The following is a 21808-nucleotide window of genomic DNA, read 5'->3' on the forward strand; positions in this document are numbered from 1 at the left end:
ACGTACTAAGGTCTACGGTATATTTGTGGTGTAAAAAATTTAAGCTTCTAAGTCAATGCAGTCAAAGATACGTCCATTTACGCCACATATCACTCATCAAAAACTATCTACATGGACTTCCAGATTGAATTTTAAAAAATATGGGGACATATTCACTACAGCAAAACAAGGAAAAATGTCCAGTAAACATGGGCCCTAAAATGCGTAACTTGTAAATTTTCCGGTGACAGATTAAGGTGAGTACCATAAACTGGCAACTGAGAGTGAAAACGATTGAGTCTGAGTATAAAAAATATAACTTCAGAGTCGTACGTACTTGGCGGTTCACTTGAAACCAAATAGTGACAATGTAACGAAAATTTTATTCGATGTCTTTCTCCCATGTAATGGCTACACATGGAACCAGGAAAAGCTTTTGGTGCAACGTTTATATACGGTTAGAATGACTGGTACTTGCCCATCCTCGATACTATGAAACACATCTCAGTAAAAGCAAGCTCTTGGGTTTCCAAATTTTTTATCAAAACAAGAACAAATTGTCCAGTAAATATGGGCTCTAAAATGCATATCTTGGACTATGAGCACTTTTTGAGTATAAGCGACGTGTTTCACAGTAGCAAAGATGAACCAGTGCTCATAGCTCTTAAGATATCCTCTATAGAGGCCATGTTTACCGGACATTTTTTTTCTTGTTTCGGTCCATACCACCTCCTCCCACAATATGGAAAGTAAAGAGCTTGCAGTAGAAGAGATGTGTTTCACAGCATCGAGGATGAATAAGTGCTCATAGCTGTAAGGTATACATTTTAAAACAGATGTTTACTGGACCTTTTTGTATTGCTTTTAAAACGTCATAGTGAAAGACCCTATGTATATGTAATCAAGTTTGTACGGAAACGTCACACCGCGAGCCCTACTCGTACCGCTACACGTCGTATTTGTTAGAGCTTCACTAATTACTTTCGCTGATTTTCTGAATTCCACCCGTTTTTCCAAAGACACCCAACATTATTATTTAACCTTTTCAATTCGTGGCGGTATGGTACAGCAGCCATTGATAAATGTTTTCAAGAGATAAACAGTCTTGGAGGCAAAACAGGCTATATTACTTTACATTTATCCAGTAAAGCATTTCGCGTTGTTTAAAGCTTCTTCAGACTGCCTAGCATAACAGGTGTTGAACATATATGCTGCACTCCATGCAAATGCCTTAACAGGCAAACACCGTGGTCAGTATTTTAGAACAGTTCATGGCGGCCTAATTGAAAACGGAATACACGGGAAGTCGAGTTTAAAGCACATAAAAGAACCTCAACCTGTAGTTGCGCCTATCTACTTTTAAGGGGGATAGGACGTCAAACCGGACGACTTGGAGCAGGAGAGGCTCCAGAGGACATTTTAATTTCCACTGTCTATACTTTTACGAATAAATTCATAAAACTTGGTCAAAACGACCAGAAATGATTCAGGATTTACACTCATAGCAGTAGAAGTTCAAAAATATAAGAAAATAATTTTTTTACATTTGAAATTTGACTTCTCACTTACCATTGGCTGCATTTGTTGCTATAGGTACACTTTCCTCCATAATAAAGGGAGATTCTTCGATGAATTTTGCACAGCTCTCCATAAATAAGGGAGATTCTTCGATGAATTTTGCACAGCTTACAAACCGTAATTACAGGTGTATGAAACTCTAGAATTTTCGAAATCTATGAAAACTGTGGTAAAAATTGAGATAATTAACTATAAAATTTGAGTTTTTTCTAAACATGAAGTTTAAAATGTGACAGCACGTTCATTTTTTCATAAATTAAATAATTTCTAGAGTTTTATACACCTGTAAGTATGGTTTGTATGCTGTGCAAAATTCATCGAAGAATCTCTCTTACTTATGAAGAAACGTGTACCTACAGCAACAAACGCAGCCAATAGTAAGTGAAAAAATGGTGAACTTTAACATGTAAAAAAATTAATTTTGTTATGGTTTTGACCTTCCATTGCTATGAGTGTGAATCCTGAATCGCTCCTGGTCATGCTGAAGAAGTTTTATGAATTTATTCATAAAGGTATAGACAGTGGGAATTAAAAATGTCCTGTGGTGTCTCTCCTGCTCCAAGACGGGTCGTTTGATGTCCTACCCCCCTTAAGAGACTTCCCGCAGTGCCCTTGTAGAGCCCTACTTGAGCTGCTAGAACACGCGCAACGACGTTTCTCACACGTTTACATTTTGTGAAGCATTTCTGTAGACCTGACCGCGTTTTTGATGTCCCTTGGACCGTACTCTATAAGGGTACAGCGCGGATTCTTAAAGCTCGACAACTACCCTTTGAAGTTATTTATGTATTTTAAACGTACATCCCGTACCCTACGTTATTTTATATCAGTGCACGACGCAATATTCTCGAAATATTGACAACGGTATTTGCCTGCTAAGACATTTGTGTGGAAGAGTTGAATCCTGATGCATCGGATGAAGTTAAAGTGTTGTTGTTGTTGTGGTCTTCAGTCCAGAGACTAGTTTGATGCACCTCTCCATGCTACTCTATCCTGTGCAAGCTTCTTCATCTCCCAGTACTTACTGCACCCTACATCCTTCTGAATCTGCTTAGAGTATTCATCTCTTGGTCTCCCTCTACGATTTTTACCCTCCACGCTGCCTTCCAGTGCTAAATTTGTGATTCCTTGATGCCTCAGAACATGTCCTATCAACCGATCCCTTCGTCTTGTCAAGTTGTGCCACAAACTCCTCTTCTCCCCAATTCTATTCAATACCTCCACAGTAGTTATGTGATCCACCCATCTAATTTTCAGCATTCTTCTGCAGCACCACATTTCTACAGCTTCTATTCTCTTCTTGTCCAAACTATTTATCGTCCATGTTTCACTTCCATACATGGATACACTCCATACAAATACTTTCAGAAACGACTTCCCGACACTTAAATATATATCCGATGTTAACAAATTTATCGTCTTCAGAAACCCTTTCCTGGCCATTGCCAGTCTACATTTTATATCTTCTCTACTTCGACCATCATCAGTTACTTTGCTCCTTTACTACTTAAAGTGTCTCATTTCCTAATCTAATTCCCTCAGCATCGCCCTACTTAATTCGACTACATTCCATTGTTCTCGTTTTGCTTGTGTTGATGTTCATCCTATATCGCCCTTTCAAGACACTGTCCGGTCCGTTCAAACTGCTCTTCCAAGCCCTCTTTGTCTCTGACAGAATTACAATGTCATGGGCGAACCTCAAAGTTTTTATTTATTCTCCGTGGATTTTAATACCGACTCCGAATTTTTCTTTTGTTTCCTTTACTGTTTGCTCAATATACAGATTGAATAACATCGGGGAGAGGCTACAACCCTGTCTCACTCCCTTCCCAACCACCTTCCCTTTCATGTACCTCGACTCTTATAACTGCCATCTGGTTTCTGTACATGTTGTAAATAGCCTTTCGCTCCCTGTATTTTACCCCTGCCACCTTTAGAATTTGAAAGAGATTATTCTAGTCAACATTGTCAAAAGCTTTCTCTAAGTCTACAAATGCTAGAAACGTAGGTTTGCCTTTCCTTAATCTATGTTCAGGTCAGTACTGCCTCACGTCTTCCAACATTTCTGCGGATTCCAAACTGATCTTCCCCGAGGTCGGCTTCTATCAGTTTTTCCATTCGCAAGTAAAGAATTCGCGTTAGTATTTTGCAGATGTGACTTATTAAACTGATATTTCGGTCATTTTCACATCTGTCAACACCTGCTTTCTTTGGGATTGGAATTATTATATTCTTCTTGAAGTCTGAGGGTATGTCGCCTGTCTGATACATCTTGCTCACCAGTTTTGTCAGGACTGGCTCTTCCAAGGCCGTCAGTAGTTACGTCCTGATAATGAATGATAAACAGTCGAAACCGAGGAATGCTATCAAGTTGCGGTTACAACAGCCCATCAGTAATGGAGAGGATCACAAAGACGTGGCCAAACAGCCGGCTGGCCTGGTGGGATCGGGTCGTTAGTCGGCTTAGGGCTGCTGCCTCCGCCCTTGTAGTGACCCCGACTCCGGCAGAGACCAAAGTCGGACCACTCCGGGGTTCCCTCCCCCACCTCAGCCTCCCACCACCACCCTGCCGCCATTATACTCGGTGGCTGCCTAATTAGTCGTGGAGAGAGAGAGAGAGGGATGGAAGGGAAGGGGTGGGTGGTTCAAATATTTGCCGGCGCCGTCTTGGGGGCGGGCCCCATTGTCCCGGACGGTGGACCAGGGGTTAGCCGGCCTTCCGGATGACAATGGTGTCACACGCCGCGACACGGGGCGCTCCTGATTTACGGAGCGGGGTGCCTGCCCGAGACAGCGCCAAAGTCCGAGGCGGAGCAGGGCGCCAGAAATTTCTGCCGTCGCGAGCACAATGGCCGCCCGCCGCGAAGGTTAACACAGGCGCCGCGCTGTTCTGCTCCATTCTAGTCTCTTCTGCAGCGCCGGGCCGGCTCTCGCCAGACGCCTCGGATTCTCCCCGTCTGCTCTGACATCAGGGTGGCGGCCACCGCACTGCTCTGCTAAGCTTAGCTCTTCATCACACTGTCGAAACGCTCATTCGCCTAAAGCGTCCTCGGAGTATAGCGACTAGCCAGCGCGGACGCGGGTATAAACCAACACCGACTCAAAGGAAGGCCTCGGCGCTTGTTCGTGACGTCACCTCAGCTAGGCACGCCGAACGCCAGGCATACTCATAATGGTGGTGTCTCCCTCCCTGACACAGGAAAATGTGAAACTATTGGCGGTAGTTGACCAACACACATTGTTCTGAGAGATTTCTGCAATCACTTAATTGTGCAATTCATTACACGTCTTAACAAATAGCGTACCCCTGAACTTAAATTTCCACCTGTTTTAAGGACTGACATACAAAAACAACTTCATGGTCCAGCAGCAAAAGAATTCGTGCTTCTTTACCTTATTTGTATGACGTGTTGGCAGAAGAGCCAACACCGTGTTACTAGAGGAGGCCGAAATGCACGCGTTTAAGCTCACGCAGACTGGCGTGAGGTCTGGAACAGTTAAAGGAGTTGAGTCTACTAAATAAAGTACGGAGTTACTTGAATACTTAACTTTAATCCATAATTGGAGACCATCGCTCTTGATGATACATTAATTATAATCTCAATATAAACTGGTAATGGCGCCTTGCTATGTCGTAGCAAATGACGTAGCTGAAGGCTATGCTAACTATCGTCTCGGCAAATGAGAGCGTATTTGTCATTGATCCATCTCTGGCAAAATCTGCTGTACAACTGGGGCGAGTGCTAGGAAGTCTCTCTAGACCTGCCGTGTGGCGGCGCTCGGTCTGCAATCACTGACAGTGGCGACACGCTGGTCCGACGTATACTAACGGACCGCGGCTGATTTAAAGGCTACCACCTAGCAAGTGTGGTGTCTGGCAGTGACACCACATTGTAAATCTGAGGAAGTTACGTTTGTACTGGGTTGCTTTTACAAGAAACTGTGAACATATTGGTGCTCTTCTTTAGGTATCCTGGTTGACTATGGGGTGAGGAGCACTGAATGTTAATGAAATATCTTGCGATTGTACACGTTGGGGGAGGCAGTGAGGGACAGAAGAAGAGGCAAAAGAGAGATACTTATTTTATCAAATAAAATTTTTTTACTTTATAAAGTTTCTCCTTTCAGTTGCAAGAGGGGAATATTTATCTTTCATAATGTGGATGTTTAAAAAAGTTTAAGCTCAGCAGTATTTTCGATGGATCAAGCTATTTTGTTCCCTGTTTAGAATTCCTTTCGTTGAAAACGACTGTAATCTAGTGACTGGCAACAGTTGGACATTTACACATGTAAATTACTTCACATTTCCAGTGACGATGTCAAACGAAATTAAATAAAAGAAACGAGTTCATTGTAAGGGGGTTGGCGTAAGATTCGATGACAAAATGGATCAAGTAAATATAGTTACCTGAATGTAAAATTTCCGAAGCTTGCAATGGGGCAAAGCGTCTTCTCATACTGATCTACATTCGTTTCGACAGGATTCAGTAATACAGAACTATGATCTTCATTTGTAGCTTTACGATAATAAGAAAATCTTTCATCTAAATAAAACTGCAGAATCCAAAACAATACCGAACATTTTGTCCATACATAAGAGATTTATAGTGATAAGCACGCCCAGGCACTTCTGCCTGCAACAGACCTGGCGTTCGCCGTGCCTAGCTGACGTGACGTCACCAACAAGCGCCGAGGCCTTCCTTTGAGTCGGTGTTGGTATAAACACAATGGCTGTCCCTGTAACGCGGCAACCCGCAACGTGTGGTCGGTAGTTGGGTTGCCTGCAGCATCAGGGGTAGGCGTTACCGGTATAGTCTGTAAACTCAAGAGCGAGCAGCACTTTTGGTGTGGGAAGTGGCCTTTCCCGGGAGAAGGATGCCACCGGCCTACAGGGGCTCCCAAAATCTGTCGCCCGTTATCGGTCTAGCGGTTTAGATCGGCGTGCAGTGATATACGTCGTTTCTGTTCGTGGGATCTTACAAGGGAACCTCCCCATCGCACCCCCCTCAGATTTAGTTATAAGTTGGCACAGTGGATAGGCCTTGAAAAACTGACCACAGATCAATCGAGAAAACTGGAAGAAGTTGTGTGGAACTATGAAAAAAATAAGCAAAATATACAAATTGAGTAGTCCATGTGCAAGATAGGCAACATCAAGGATAGTCAGAACTCAGGAATGCCGTGGTCCCGTGCATAGTGTGAGCAGCTGCGGAATGAGAGGTCCTTGGTTCAAGTCTTCCCTCGACTGTAAAGTTTAATTTTTTTTATTTCATCACTTTTTGGGAGTGATTATCACATCCACAAGAAAACCTAAATAGGGCAAGGTAGAAGAATCTTTTTACCCATTTGCCAAGTGTACAAGTTAGGTGCGTCGACAACATATTCCTGTCATGTGACGCACATGCCGTCACCAGTGTCGTATAGAATATATCTGACGTGTTTTCCTGTGGAGGAATCGGTTGACCTATGACCTTGCGATCAAATGTTTTCGGTTCCCATTGGAGAAGCACGTCCTTTCGTCTACTAATCGCACGGTTTTGCGGTGCGCACGCAAAACACAGACACTAAACTTATTACAGTGAACAGAGGCATCAATGAACGAACGGACAGATCATAACTTTGTGACAATAAAGAAAGTAAACTATTCACTCGAGGCTTGAACCAAGGTCCTCTCGCTCCGCAGCTGCTCACGCTGACGACGGGACCACGGCGCTCCTCAGCTTACACTATCCTTGATGTTACCTATCTTGCACATGGACCACTCAGTTTGTATATTTTGCTTATTTTTTCATAGTCCCACACAACTTCTTCCTGTTTTCTCGATTGATCTGTGTTCAGTTTTTCAAGGCCTATCCACTGTGCCAACTTATAACTAAATCTGAGGTGGGTGCGATGGGGAGGTCCCTTGTTAATTGCCAATGTCAGTGAGTTAACATTATATACTTACTGATGTACTCCGATATCCGGAAGTGATGGATAATCGCCTAGCATTGCAAGAAAATGTGCAAAATACGAAGAAGTGAAGGTATTTGCGGAGTAACGAGCATTCGATAGTCTCTAATGTTATTCCAGCGTGTATTAAAGAGGCGGCCCAAAAAGAACTATTGGCTAATATTACCAGTCCCAATTAAAGGGTTGCAATCTCTGTAAACGTCAGGACACATAAATATTGAACGGAAAAAAAGCCGCATGGTTTACTGCAATCGCCACGAAGGAAAACTAGTAGTGTTGGGAGGAAACCCATCGGTATAGATACCTTTGATGCTTATGGAACACTAAATCTGTATTTCGGTCACTATTCACCTGATTCTAAGACATATGGCCTAAAACATGTGCGCAATAGCTATTCTAAACACTGCTGAAATTTCCTTCGAAAGATGTACACCGATTCTAGACTTCTAAGCAAACAGCTTGACATTCGAGGTGCGTTCGCATATTCATTTTTATGTTTTGGTTAGAACTTAATTTGTTAATCTAAAGCAATGTTATCCTCTTCAAAATATTCCCGAATACATACTATATACTTATACCAGCGCTTTTCTCAGTTCTCGAAACACTTTAGGAGCTGTTTCTTCGGGATACTTTATAGGTCTCTTAACTGTGGGCCGGCCGCGGTGGCCGAGCGGTTCTAGGCGCTTCAGTCCGGAACCGCGCGACTGCTACGGTCGCAGGTTCGAATCCTGCCTCGGGCATGGATGTGTGTGATGTCGTTAGGTTGGTTAGGTTTAAGTAGTTCTAAGTTCTAGGGGACTGATGACCACAGATGTTAAGTCCCATACTGCTCAGAGCCATTTGAACCATTTGAATCTTAACTGTGCATTTTTAATCTCATCCATGCTTGTATAATCGCTGTCCTTTAAGGCCTGCTTTGAAATGTTTACACCACTTGTATGCCCTTGGTTTACTCATAACAGGCTCACCAAAAGCAATGTTTACCATTTCTAAAAATTTCATACACTTTATTCCATTCTTATAACAAAATTTAATACAGATTATCTAATTTATTTTTATACAAAACAAATAATCGTTGATGCTACCAAAATACGTGTAACCTTTCTGACAGCTGACAACAGAGTAAATACCCAATATGCATAACATTGTACACATTCTTTTGAGGCATGTTTACAAAGGCAGTGACAAAAAAATGGTGCAACACACAAAATTATAAATTTCTGCTTAATTTTTAAACACTCTTTGTGTTGCAAGAATTGTTAAGTTTCAATGCAGTCGTTCAAAGAAAACTTCTACCTTTCAGTAGAAACACAAAATGAGAACAAGCCTTAAATTCTAAGGACTGATTGCGTTATATGGTGTTCGTTTTACGAATAGCAATAGAGGAACATATATTCAAATGAACAGGTATTTGGTTCTATACTTTAGTAGAATGCTGACTTCCGTTCTTATGTTAATAATATTTATTCTGTAATGTTTTGTTTCGGAAGAAGCTATCGTTTTCTGTGTTTCTTGTGCTCTTAATGCATTTGTCTAAAAATAAACGCAGCGCGAGACGGATCTGTACACGGCGTCGACACAGATTCAAAGCGCGCGCCGCGGCAGGGCCGGTTCTACGTTGTGAAACAGCCTGTAGTAGCGCCTTGTGACGTAGCTGGGTTGGCAGAGTGGAGACTCGCTCGCTCGCTCTTAAGTTTACCGACAGACTATAGAACCCGTTCACGTTGCGGACAAATTAGGCAACGCTGAGACAATCCCGTTAATACGGCGTTGATCGTGCATCAGTTCAACGAGGAAGGGAGTCCACAACTTCCTTTCGTTACGTCATATCCAGCTTGAGCCACTATTAATGATTAGATCGCTTAGAGCTTTTTCATCCGCCTTTCCGAATAGACCGAAATATCTTCTATTGAATTAAGATTGACTGATTTAGCAGCTCACTAGAGGTGCGAGTAGTTCACGGTGTATTAGTAAAACAAGGAACGTACAGAGGTTGCTCAAAAACATGGAAACACGGCGAGTAATGAATGCATGAATACAAATGCTAGCCAAGCCCGCAGATTGCACTGCTGTATTTGAACACGAAAGGAACCTGTGACACGTCCTCTATATGTCTGAAGTGACAGTCGTGGCTAAAACAATGTTGTGTGTGATTGTGGGTACATTATATCGGAGATAAGTGAGTTCAAATGTCGGCAAAGTCTTGGTGCGGAAATGTTTGGTTTTTAAAGAGGCGGCGTATCGAAGGTTTTACCGCATACTGCAGCAACATCACCGCTAAGTCACAAAGAAGGCGAAAGTGTATGTTGAGTATCGTGACAGACGGCCGCTGAAGAGGATTGCCACAAAAAATAAATGGACAACACTTGCAAAAGTGACTGCAGGATTGGGTGGCGCTCTCTCGAACGCTGTCGGCACCAAAACATTACAAAGCGATCTCCAGAAGCAGGAATGCGCAGGGCGAGCTGCAATTCCAAAACCACTCACCAGTGATACAAGTGCCCGTAGCAGGAAAACGTCTTGCCGAAGCCTTAAAACGTGGACTATGGAGCAGTGGAAGAAAGTATTTTCGTCGGGTGAGTATTGTTTCACACTGTTTGCAACTTTTGGCTTAGTGAAACATGGCGGAATCCGGCCATGATTTGGGCAGCTATATTGTGGTATTCCAAGGACCTCATGGTTACTTTGCAACGTCGCATTACTGGCAAAGATTATCTGAGCATTTTGGCTGATCACGTCCATCTCATGGTACAGTGTTTGTCCCCTGTGGTAATGCTGCGGCTCAGGACGACAGGATACCTGTTCACACAGCTCGCAGTGTCCAAGATGGATTGTCCCATGTCCGCTGGCCAACGCAGTAACCAGATCTCAATATTATTTAACCTTTGTGGACGACTTCGGAGAGAAGGGCACATGATCGCTATTCAGCTCTCTCCTCGTCACGTGAACTTGCTAATATTTTGCAGGCAGAACTGCGAAGTTTCCCTTTGAAACCAAACAGGATCTGTACCTATCCATTCCTGGGCCACTGGAAACTGTTTCCTATACCGTATTAGACATGGTAATGTGTCTTTGGTGTTTTCCTGATTTTCTCCACCAGCTGTATGTATGTAGCTGTGGGAGTGGTCACAGCCGGCTGACCTGGAGCTGTGAATTCTACATCTACATTTATACTTCGCATGCCACCCAATGGTGTGTCGTGGAGGGCACTTTACGTGCCACTGTCATTACCTCCCTTTCCTGTTCCAATCGCGTATGGTTCGCGGGAAGAGCGACTGCCGGAAAGCCTCCGTGCGCGCTCGAATCTCTCTAATTTTACATTCGTGATCTCCTTGGGAGGTATAAGTAGGGGGAAGCAATATATTCGATACCTCATCCAGAAACGCACCCTCTCGAAACCTGGACAGCAAGCTACACCGCGATGCAGAGCGCCTCCCTTGCAGAGTCTGCCACTAGAGTTTGCTAAACTTCTCCGTAACGTTATCATGCTTACCAAATAACCCTGTGACGAAACGCGCCGCTCTTCTTTGGATCTTCTCTATCTCCTCCGTCAACCCGACCTGGTAGGGATCCCACACTGATGAGCAATACTCAAGAAAAGGTCGAACGAGTGTTTTGTAGGCCACCTCATTTGTTGATGGAATACAGTTTCTAAGCACTCTCCCAATGAATCTCAACCTGGCACCCGCCTTACCAACAATTAATTTTATATGATCATTCCACTTCAAATCGTTCCGCACGCATACTCCCAGATATTTTACAGAAGTAACTGCTACCAGTGTTTGTTCCGCTATCATATAATCATACAATAAAGGATCCTTCTTTCTATGTATTCGCAATATATTACATTTGTCTATGTTAAGGGTCATTTGCCACTCCCTGCACCAAGTGTCTATCCGCTGCAGATCTTCCTGCATTTCGCTGCAATTTTCTAATGCTGCAACTTCTCTGTATACTACAGCATCATCCGCGGAAAGCCGCACGGAGCTTCCGACACTATCTACTAGGTCATTTATATACATTGTGAAAAGCAATGGTCCCATAACACTCCCCTGTGGCACGCCAGAGGTTACTTTAACGTCTGTAGACGTCTCTCCATTGAGAACAACATGCTCTGTTCTGTTTACTAAAAACTCTTCAATCCAGCCACACAGCTGGTCTGATATTGCATAGGCTCTTACTTTCTTTATCATGCGACAGTGCGGAACTGTATCGAACGGTTCCGGAAGTCATGGAAAATGGCATCTAATATTTTCAGGGTCTCATGAACAAATAAAGCGAGTTGGGTCTCACACGATCGCTGTTTCCGGAATCCATGTTGATTCCTACAGACGTCCAGACGAATTCAAAGAAGACGTATAGAAATGTTTCCGTGTGTAATGGACTAGGAACGGGACTTAGGCAGAAAAGCTCGAACAAGTGAGAAAGATATAATGATTTTATTATTAACCACAGCTTACACAATTTGTTCAATATGAGCAAATGAGATGTCGACGAGATGCTGAATCCGTAAAAAGATGTGATCAACAGTTACTCCCAGCAGTTCCGGTGGAATATGAGCAATGTGTTTCTGTACACTGGTCTTCAGATCAGATAGAGACCTGACACGTATCTAGCAAACGCGTTCTTTTAGATAACCCTGGAGCCAAAAGTCACATCGATTCACATTAGAGTATCTGGAAAATCTTTGGAAATAACACCTTCGTTGAAGATTGTACTAAACATATGAGGTGCATGAAAACAATGGTTTTCACGCAGTTGCTGTACAAGGGGGTCTCGATAGACGTCACGATACACATCACAGGCCCTCTGGGTGTGTTCCCTTCAAAGAAGAAGGACCGAGAATAAAGGTACTTTCAAGTCCACAGCATAAAGTCAGGTACAGTGAGTACAGTGACTCTTGGCACACGACATACGATTTAACAATACCCTAAATTCGGCAGTTCCCTGTATTCACTGCATCCTGTAATGTAAAATGACCTTGTCACTCGATAAAACATAGCCCGGCCACATGTTATCAGCATCGATCCGTGCCAGAAACCCAAGGGAGAATTCAGAACGTTGCTGCGGTTCATGAGGGTTTCCTTGCTGCACCGTCTGGATGTTATACGATTACCAGCGTATTATAGACGGAAAAACTTGTGACAGTGCACGGGTACTAGGACTACCCAGGGCCCGTGCTGCATGCCCAGTTACAGCAACAGAAACCAAGTAACTTCGACCAGGATAGGACGCCTTCCTCTTCCAGGTGCCACTCAAAGCTCACCTGTTTTTTCCAATTTCATTATCATCTTCTCAAAACCATATGAAACATCAGCCATATTCTCAGACCCTTCTGTCAACGATACTATCTCAGCGCATTTCTGTAATTGCTGCTGTTGACATAAAACAGGTTGTCAGTGTCTCTTGATACCGATACTGTTGACTCACGTTATCGCTTGTCAAATGACAGTGTGAATGTTACGCCACATAAACAGTGTACAACGCCAGGTTTGCACCAGGTGGCCGAAACTGGAACAAATTTTCCTCCAGCGTACATCGGTTCCACTGTATCGTATTAGCATGTCTTCCAAGTTTCAGCTCACACTGGCCCTCCGTGGGTAGCTGCACTTTTATTATAATGACCTGGTATTTAATACATATTAATAATCATTAATACATGTGGTTCCCAACGTACAAATAAACTTTATGCATTTTATGATGTTTATTTGTTTAAAGGTATTGCGCTACGAGGCCTCCAGTAAAAGTTCCACAACTCATGACACCGGCGAAAGGTAATGTATGCCTCAGAACGCCAAGACTATACAGAATATAGTGTGGGTGTGGACAGTTTCATATTGGAATGACTGTGTGTACTATTAAAGAGCAACATATTGAACACTTGCGGTTTTTTCGCCTACTCTACCCCGAGATACCAGCAGTAGCTGAGTGTGGTCTAGGAAACGGACACCCAATTGCACTCAATGAAACATCTGTTATTAAACGGTGTTATTAAACGGAAAAATACACTACTGGCCATTAAAATTGCTACAATACGAAGATGACTTGCTACAGACGCGAAATGTAACCGACAGGAAGAAGATGCTGTGATACGCAAATGATTAGCTTTTCAGAGCATTGACACAATGTTCGCGCCGGTGGCAACACCTACAACGTACTGACATGAGGAAAGTTTCCGACCGATTTCTCATACACAAACAGCAGTTGACCGGCGTTGCCTGGTGAAACGTTGTTGTGATGCCTCATGTGAGGAGGAGAAATGCGTACTATCACGTTTCCGACTTTGATAAAGGTCGGATTGTAGCCTATCGCGATTGCAGTTTATCGTATCGCGACACTGCTGCTCGCGTTGGTCGAGATCCAATGACTGTTAGCAGAATATGGAATCGGTGGGTTCAGGAGGGTAATACGGATCGCCGTGCTGGATCCCAGCGTCCTCGTATCACTAGCAGTCGAGATGACAGTCATCTTATCCACATGGCTGTAACGGATCATGCAGCCACGTCTCGATCCATGAGTCAACAGATGGGGACCTTTTCAAGACAACAACCAACTGCACGAACAGTTCGACGACGTTTGCAGCAGCATGGACTATCAGCTCAGAGACCTTGGTTGCGGTTACCCTTGACGCTGCATCATAGACAGGAGCGCCTGTGATTGTGTACTGAACGACGAACCTGGGTGCACGAATGGCAGATGAATCCAGGTTCTGTTTACAGCATCATGATGGTCGCATCCGTGTTTGGCGACATCGCGGTGAACGCACATTGGAAGCGTGTATCCGTCATCGCCATACTGGCGTATCACCAGGCGTCATGGTATGGTGTGCCAATGGTTACACGTCTCGGTCAACTCTTGTTCGCAGTGACGGTGCTTGTAACAGTGGGCGTTACATTTCAGATGTGTTACGACCCGTGGCTCTACCCTTCATTCGATCCATGTGAAACCCTACATTTCAGCAGGATAATGGACGACCGCATGTTGCAGGTCCTGTACGGGCCTTTCTGGATACCGAAAATGTTCCACCAAATTGCGTGAAAATGTAATCACATGTCAGCTCTAGTATAATATATTTGTCCAATGAATACCCGTTTATCATCTGCATTTCTTCTTGGTGTAGCAATTTTAATGGCCAGTAGTGTACAGTGCGCAACAGAGCTAAAGGATCACTTTTTCGAAAACCCGTAATTGCCTGCCACTGGACGCTTAAGTTTCAGGTTGGCTCAAAGGTGCCTACAAGCGTCCTCTGCAAAAGCGTTGCGCCCTGTGGCGTCATTCTTGGATTCGGCGACACTCCAGCCAGGTGTCGACACGTACGAAAAAACGGGTGCAGCTCGGAAGTTCATGTAAGCCGTAAGGAGGGTTTATGATGTGACTTTGGCACCGAATTTCACCACAATTTTATCCGGTGGCACCGTGGGCTATCACACAATGAGAAGGTCGTCACAGCCCCTCGTAGCCACGTTTCACCCCTTCCTTTGACGTCTCTGTGATTGAGATTGGAACCGCGACACAGTCCGCCTGCTGAGCTGGGTGGTTCCGTGCTCGCCTCCCATGCAAGCTGGCCCGGGTTCATTTCCCGACTGGGCTGGAGATTTTCTCCGCTCAGGGAGTGGGTGTTGTGTTGTCCTCATCATCATTTTATCCCCATCACCGGCGCGCAAGTCACCCAGTGTGGCATCGAATGAATTAAGACTTGCAGCTGGCGGCAGAACTTCCGCGAATAGGGGAGTACCGGCCACTCGGAACCGACATGAAAAGTCCTTAAGGGGTGGCATAAATAGCGTCAATGAAACCATGCCTTTTTCTGGGTCGTTGATTCCCACTCATTTAGCAGTATGAAACGACAGTTCGAACCGCGATGAGGAACTGGAGGATGTTCTTGACCATCTTGGACACTGCTGACGCCCTCGGACGTTTCAGCCCTTCTCCAAGTTCACTGGGGAGCTACATCGCCGTTGGACGTGATCTCACAGTTTTAAAGTGCAGCGCAATCGCAATTTTTCCTCTGACAGACACGGTAAAACTACTAAGAACCGCTCAAAATCAAATCTTTTAAATGAAATTTGAAAGTCATACGACACTAAAAAGGTACTTGTGCTTTTCTTTCAGTCCTCATGTTCCCCCCCCCCCCTGTGGCTTCATCACGTAGGAGTGCAACATTAACACGTGCGTGAATGGAGGGTTCCTCTAAGACACCCCCCCCCCCTCCTCCTTCCCCTCCCCTTGTATATTACAAGTAGAAATAAGATATCAGATCACCTGAAATTTGTTCTTGTAGTAATTTATTTATTTATTTTATCTTGTGCACTCATGTTATCGCCATTCTGATTAAAATACTTGCCCTTATATCGACTTTAACACATGTAAAGAACAACAAATCACATCTCTGTACAAAGTAGGCGTATGCCATATCTTTCTGTCAAGATCTTTGTTACAAGCAACAGTTGTAAAGCGCATGCTGGATGCTGGTAAAGTGTCACTGTCAAAGTGTAAACTAATATAGCTCGTGTGAAAGTGTTCTGGACATCATAATGGAGGCAGACAGATCCGAAAAAAGCCGCCTATACTGCCGCAGTAAGTAAAAACTAAATTTATATCCAGATCGACGGATAAGCTATAGTCATGGCGATACATTAAAGTGTGACCCATCTTTCTGCCGTAGAACCAGCACCCAGCATTATGCTACTACCGGTAATGATGTAACTTCCCGGATTCTCCCGAAACCATCTGAAGACGAACCTGAAAAGGTTCGAAAACCGGTTCATGTAATAAAGCATTATTATTCAAAAAAAGTGACTGGTTGCGGTTGTGTATAACTTGTTCACAAAACACTATCTTATACGGCGCTTGTGTGGGTACCAGTGACGTCACGGCGCAGGCAGGACTTCCGCTGGCGTGGTAGCAGGCCCAGGGAGGGTGACGTAGCACCAGCCGCCCCTCCCTTATGTACTTGACTTGCTAATCTCCGGATCTCAGAGCACTTCTTTAACTTGTCAACTACCACGACGAAGCACGCTTCTGGCAGACGCGTCAGTACAGTTAGCGGAACAATAAGTTCATTACCTTGCTGTTCACCACACGTCACACCGCCCAGCGCTGAGACATTCTTTGCTTTAATTCTTCTGCCGACTGGCGGCACCCTGCAAGTATCGAGCTATTGAAAGTGGTGGCTGTGAAAGGTAATCAACTGCAGCTGTGCAGGACGGATTAGTACAAAACACGGCGAGAGGGGAGAAAGGGTTGTTCTCTTTCTGTTAATATTTCCTTACACTCTGATAAAATTACAAGTCTCCTTGCTTCCCTCTCACTATGAAGCGGGGATAAAAGAGTACGAGCAAACTTTTCCGCCCGCCTACGTCAGTGTTATGAGGATTTCACCGTCACCCACCTCCACTATTATCTCCCTGCCGTTCCCCTAACATATTTCCTCTTTCCCTCCTATCTGCCTCATCCCCCTCCCCCAGGGGGAGCTAGATGAGCTAGATGAAATTACATGACACTGTCCGTTTCACTCCAATCTCTCTTCAAAAATTTAAGTGTTCAGTGTATCAGTGATAAGGAAACTGATGTACGTGAAGTGTAAAGTGTCTTCAGGTGTATTTAAAGTTACAAATTATGGGAAAAATATGGAACAATAAAAGACCCAGTGAACGTATTATTTGGCGGTGCTCCAAATTCGTGAGAGTGCCCTTAGTAGCAAATCTTTCGTACGACTTAGCCAAACGCAAAAATACGAAATTATTATTGTTTATTCGTCGGCTAAGGAACTGCAAAACGTTAGATTCATAATGAACAACCATATAGAGACAAATTTGATGGTTCCGCGGTATACAGGGTGTTACAGAAATGTACGGCCAAACTTTCAGGAAACATTTCTCACACACAAATAAAGAAAAAATGTGGACATGTGTCCGGAAAAGCTTAATTTCCATGTTAGAGCCCATTTTAGTTTCGTCAGTATGTACTGTACTTCCTCGATTCACCGCCATGATTGCATGCGGGATACTCTACCTGTGCTGCTAGAACATGTGCCTTTACAAGTACGACACTACATGTGGTTCATGCACGATGGAGCTCCTGGACATTTTAGTCGAAGTGTTCGTACGCTTCTCAACAACATATTCGGTGACCGATGGATTGGTAGAGGCGGACCAATTCTATGGCCTCCACGCTCTCCTGACCTCAACCCTGCTGACTTTCATTTATGGGGGCATTTGAAAGATTATGTCTACGCAACCGCGGTACCTAATGTAGAGACTCTTCGTGCTCGTATTGTGGACGGCTGTGATACAATACGTCATTCTCCAGGGCTGCATCAGCACATCAGGGATTCCATGCGACGGAGGGTGGATGCATGTATCCTCGCTAACGGAGGACATTTTGAACATTTCCTGTAACAAAGTGTTTGAAGTCACGCTGGTACGTTCTGTTGCTGTGTGTTACCATTCCATGATTAATGTGATTTGAAGAGAAGTAATAAAATGAGCTCTAACATGGAAAGTAAGCGTTTCCGGACACATGTCCACAAACATATTTTCTACCTTTGTGTGTGATGAATGTTTCCTGAAAGTTTGGCCGTGCATTTTTGTAACACTCTGTATATGATCGACTGTAGTGATTGTGATGCATCATACATTGGACAAACAGGTAGGATGTTTAACACAATATTTATTGAAGAAAAAAGGTCAGGTCATACACCCCCGTCATCTGCTGAATACTTGAAAGCTAGTCGTCATCATCGACTGAACTCAGATAACATACGTATATTTCATTAAAAAAAGAGGGGGAATAGAACTTATTCGTTAGAGATGGAAATTTCTCTACATTTAACTGGTAGTAATGGTGGCCTTCTGAATGAGCAGTTGGTCACTAAGAAGCAGACTTTTTACAACCTTATGATACCTGTTATAAAATTTGTCTAATTTTATCCCAGGTGTTTTTCTTATTTTGCACAGTACACTACTACTATCTTAATACCTACATTATTTTCATGCTTATAGTTATTTCGGTTATATTTGAGCTACATCCATTTGTAACCTTTTGGATTGTTTTGTTTTTCTGGCATCATTTGTTTTATTGTATTTCTTAATCTCAGTTTCTTTTAATCTTCAAGCATTTTGAGTTTTTATTCTAGGTGCTATCATGTATGTTAGTGAAGGTGCTACGTAATCACTTTTACTTATAGCCTGTAGTCACTCCTTCTTATAGTCTTACACCTAAATTAAGTTTTAGCGAGACTAGTTCGTTATATTGTTGTACCTCCCTACTAGCGCTGGAAACACTGTTTTCATCTGCATTCTAGTTTCATTGCGGTCGCCTATTAGACCGTTTAGTCACCTGATATCCAGGTCATTCGATGTACGTTATAAAATCTGTCTAGTTTCTTCCCAGGTTTCTTCCTTATTTTGCGCAGTGCACTATTAAGATCTTTCGCCTGGCGACTCTATTTTAAGGTATTTTCCGTTACTTCATTTGTCTGTGCCTCTTCCTCCCATTCATGTCTGCCTTCAAATTTTTATCCCCGGTTTTTGTCCTTAATGTACACACTTCGTTTCGTTCAAGTGTATCTTGTTCGACGGTTCTTCCATCAGATGTTTCGTTACCGTCGTTCTGACTAACCACCGCATCAGCTGCTGATATGTAATGCGTTGATAGCCTTTCGTAAATGCTAATTTCCTCTTTTAAATATTTTAAATTAATTTTTAAAAGTTAAGCGCAGCTTAGAAGCATGGCCCTTAACTTGTAATTTTGTGTGATTACATCCTTGCTTTTCCTTTTCTTTTAGATAATTTGAGAAAGCCTTAACTAGGCGAAACGCGTTATTTGTACCAAAAATAACTTTGCAGCCGAGACCGTCTCTTTCAGTGTGCTACAGATTTTTCTTTTCTCTTGTTTCAAAATATGTTATCTTAATGTTACTGCGATAAAGGAATTTCTGTTTTCTTCGTTTATTAATTAGCAAAAGAAAGCTTGACACACTAGTTACAGATAGGAACTACTTTTGTGTCAGAAAATAACGCTGCTTGACTATCGCAACCCATTTTCTGCACACCCCTACAGAGTCACTCTGCTGGCAGTCCTGGTGGCAGTACTCGCGAATCATTCCTTCCGTCGATTTCGCGACATTTTTTTATAACGTAACTTCAGCAATCCTCGACGGTCCGTGTCCGTCGCTACATGAGGCCTGCTAGGTCCTGGTGTATCTCTTTTTGTGCCTTCATGTTTCCAGTTCACCATCAGTTCACCAAAAATCGACTAGGTCAACTCTACGACTGAAACATTGCTGCCGGGTTAGTTACTCAGGTGACATCCAATGACTAAGCCTACGTTCAAGGTTACTGAGAGCTGCTGGCGGATACGTTCTGTTCTTACTACTGCTCTCCTGACAACACAGTACTGCTCGTACGTTTTTATACTTGCGCGTCCACCTGCCGTGAAAGCTAGTGCCCAATTCCGCATTACAAAGGTGTGTCGTATATTTTTGATCACGTATTGAACAAGGTGGGCAAAGGCCTGCTGTTGCCTATTCCGTTTATTTGTGTACAACTTTCTCAAACATGATAAACTTCCGCCCAAAATATTTCAGTCCGTTAAAACGGAACCCTTACAGAATCCATTTGTTGTCCGTCTGTCTGTCTGTGTGTTGTCCGTCCGATTGTTAATAACCCTTTTTCTCAGGTCGGATAGACGTACCAAGTTCAGCTTTTGTCGCATACAAGAGTCTATCGTCCCTAGATGGTTTAAAAAATTTAATCTTCTAAATCAGTGCAATCAAAGGTACGGCCATTTATGTGTGAAATCTTGGTACTCACTCGTCAGAATCTATCTAGTGTTTCTCGTCGACCTAGATACATGCAATTTGGCATGAAGCAAGCTTTCGCACTAAAAATACAAGAAAAAAATCAGAAAATTATTAATTTATGGTTATATCACATAAAGGAAACACTTTCTTTTTGTCCGATTTCCAGAATGAGATTTTCACTCTGCAGTGGATAGCGGATTGTGCGCTGATATGAAATTTCCTCGCAGATTAAAACTATGTGCCGGACCGAGACTCGAACTCGCTATCTTTGCCTTTCGCGGGCAAGTGCTCTACCATCTTTTTTTTATCTGACTTTGTTCGTTAATGTTCGTTGCATTTGTCCCATGATACCTGTTCACGTTCATCCGTTCAGTCATTTATTTTTTTTTTATTACAGAAAGCAGCTAACCCTCTGACCGAAGACGCTGAGCTACCGTGCCGGCGCCATCTGAGCTACCCAAACACGACTCACGCCCCGACCTCACAGCTTCAATTCTGGCAGTACCTTGTCTCCTGCCTTCCAAACTTCACAGGAGCTCTTCTGCTAACCTTGCAGAAGAAAGGATATTGCGCCACACGGTTTTAACCTACCAGCGTACTCTCCACTGCAGAATGAAAATCTCATTCTGGAGACACTCCCAGGTTGTGGCTAAGCCATGTCTCCGCAATATCCTTTCTTCCAGGAGTGCTGGTTCTGCAAGGTTTGCAGAAGAGCTTCTGCGAAGTTTGGAAGGTAAGTTCTGGCAGAATTGAAGCTGTGAGAACGGGTCATCTCTCGTGCGAGGGTCGAGGGTAGCTCTGATGGTAGAGCACTTGCCCCCCCCCCCCTCCCGAAAGGCAAAGGTCCCGAGTCCGAGTCTCAGCCCGGCACTCAGTTTTAATCTGCCAGGAAGGTTCGTACCTATCGGATTGTTAAGATCCATTTTTTCTCGGGAACGAGTAGACGTATCAAGTTGAAGTTTATGTCACATACTAACGTCAATAGCCAATGACCTTGCCGCAGTGGTAATACCAGTTCCCGTCAGACCACCGAAGTTGAGCGCTATCCAGCTGGGCTAACACTTGGATGGGTGACCGTCCGGTCTGCAGAGCGCTGTTGGCAAGCGGGTTGCACTCAGCTCATGTGAGGCAAACTGAGGAGCTACTTGATTGAGAAGCAGCGGCTCCGGTCTTCGAAACTGACATACGGCTGAGAGAGCGATGTCTGGATCACATACCCCTCCATATCCACAACCAGTGATGAGGATGACACGGCGGCCGGTCGGTACCGTTGGGCCTTCATGGTCTGTTCGGGAGGAGTTTTAGTTTGTAGTAACGTCAATAGCCTCTTGGCGGTCCGAGAACTACTCGCCTCTAAGAGAATGCAATGCAATACGACCATTTGTGTCACGTTTTAACGCTCTGAAACCAACTCTTTAAACCTATATGGTACGTCCTGTGACCTAGAATCACGAAATTTGTTAAGAAACCCAGTACAAGTAAAGGAAAGGATCC

The sequence above is a fragment of the Schistocerca piceifrons genome, chromosome 9, assembly GCF_021461385.2.
Source record: "Schistocerca piceifrons isolate TAMUIC-IGC-003096 chromosome 9, iqSchPice1.1, whole genome shotgun sequence".
Lineage (NCBI taxonomy): Eukaryota > Metazoa > Arthropoda > Insecta > Orthoptera > Acrididae > Schistocerca > Schistocerca piceifrons.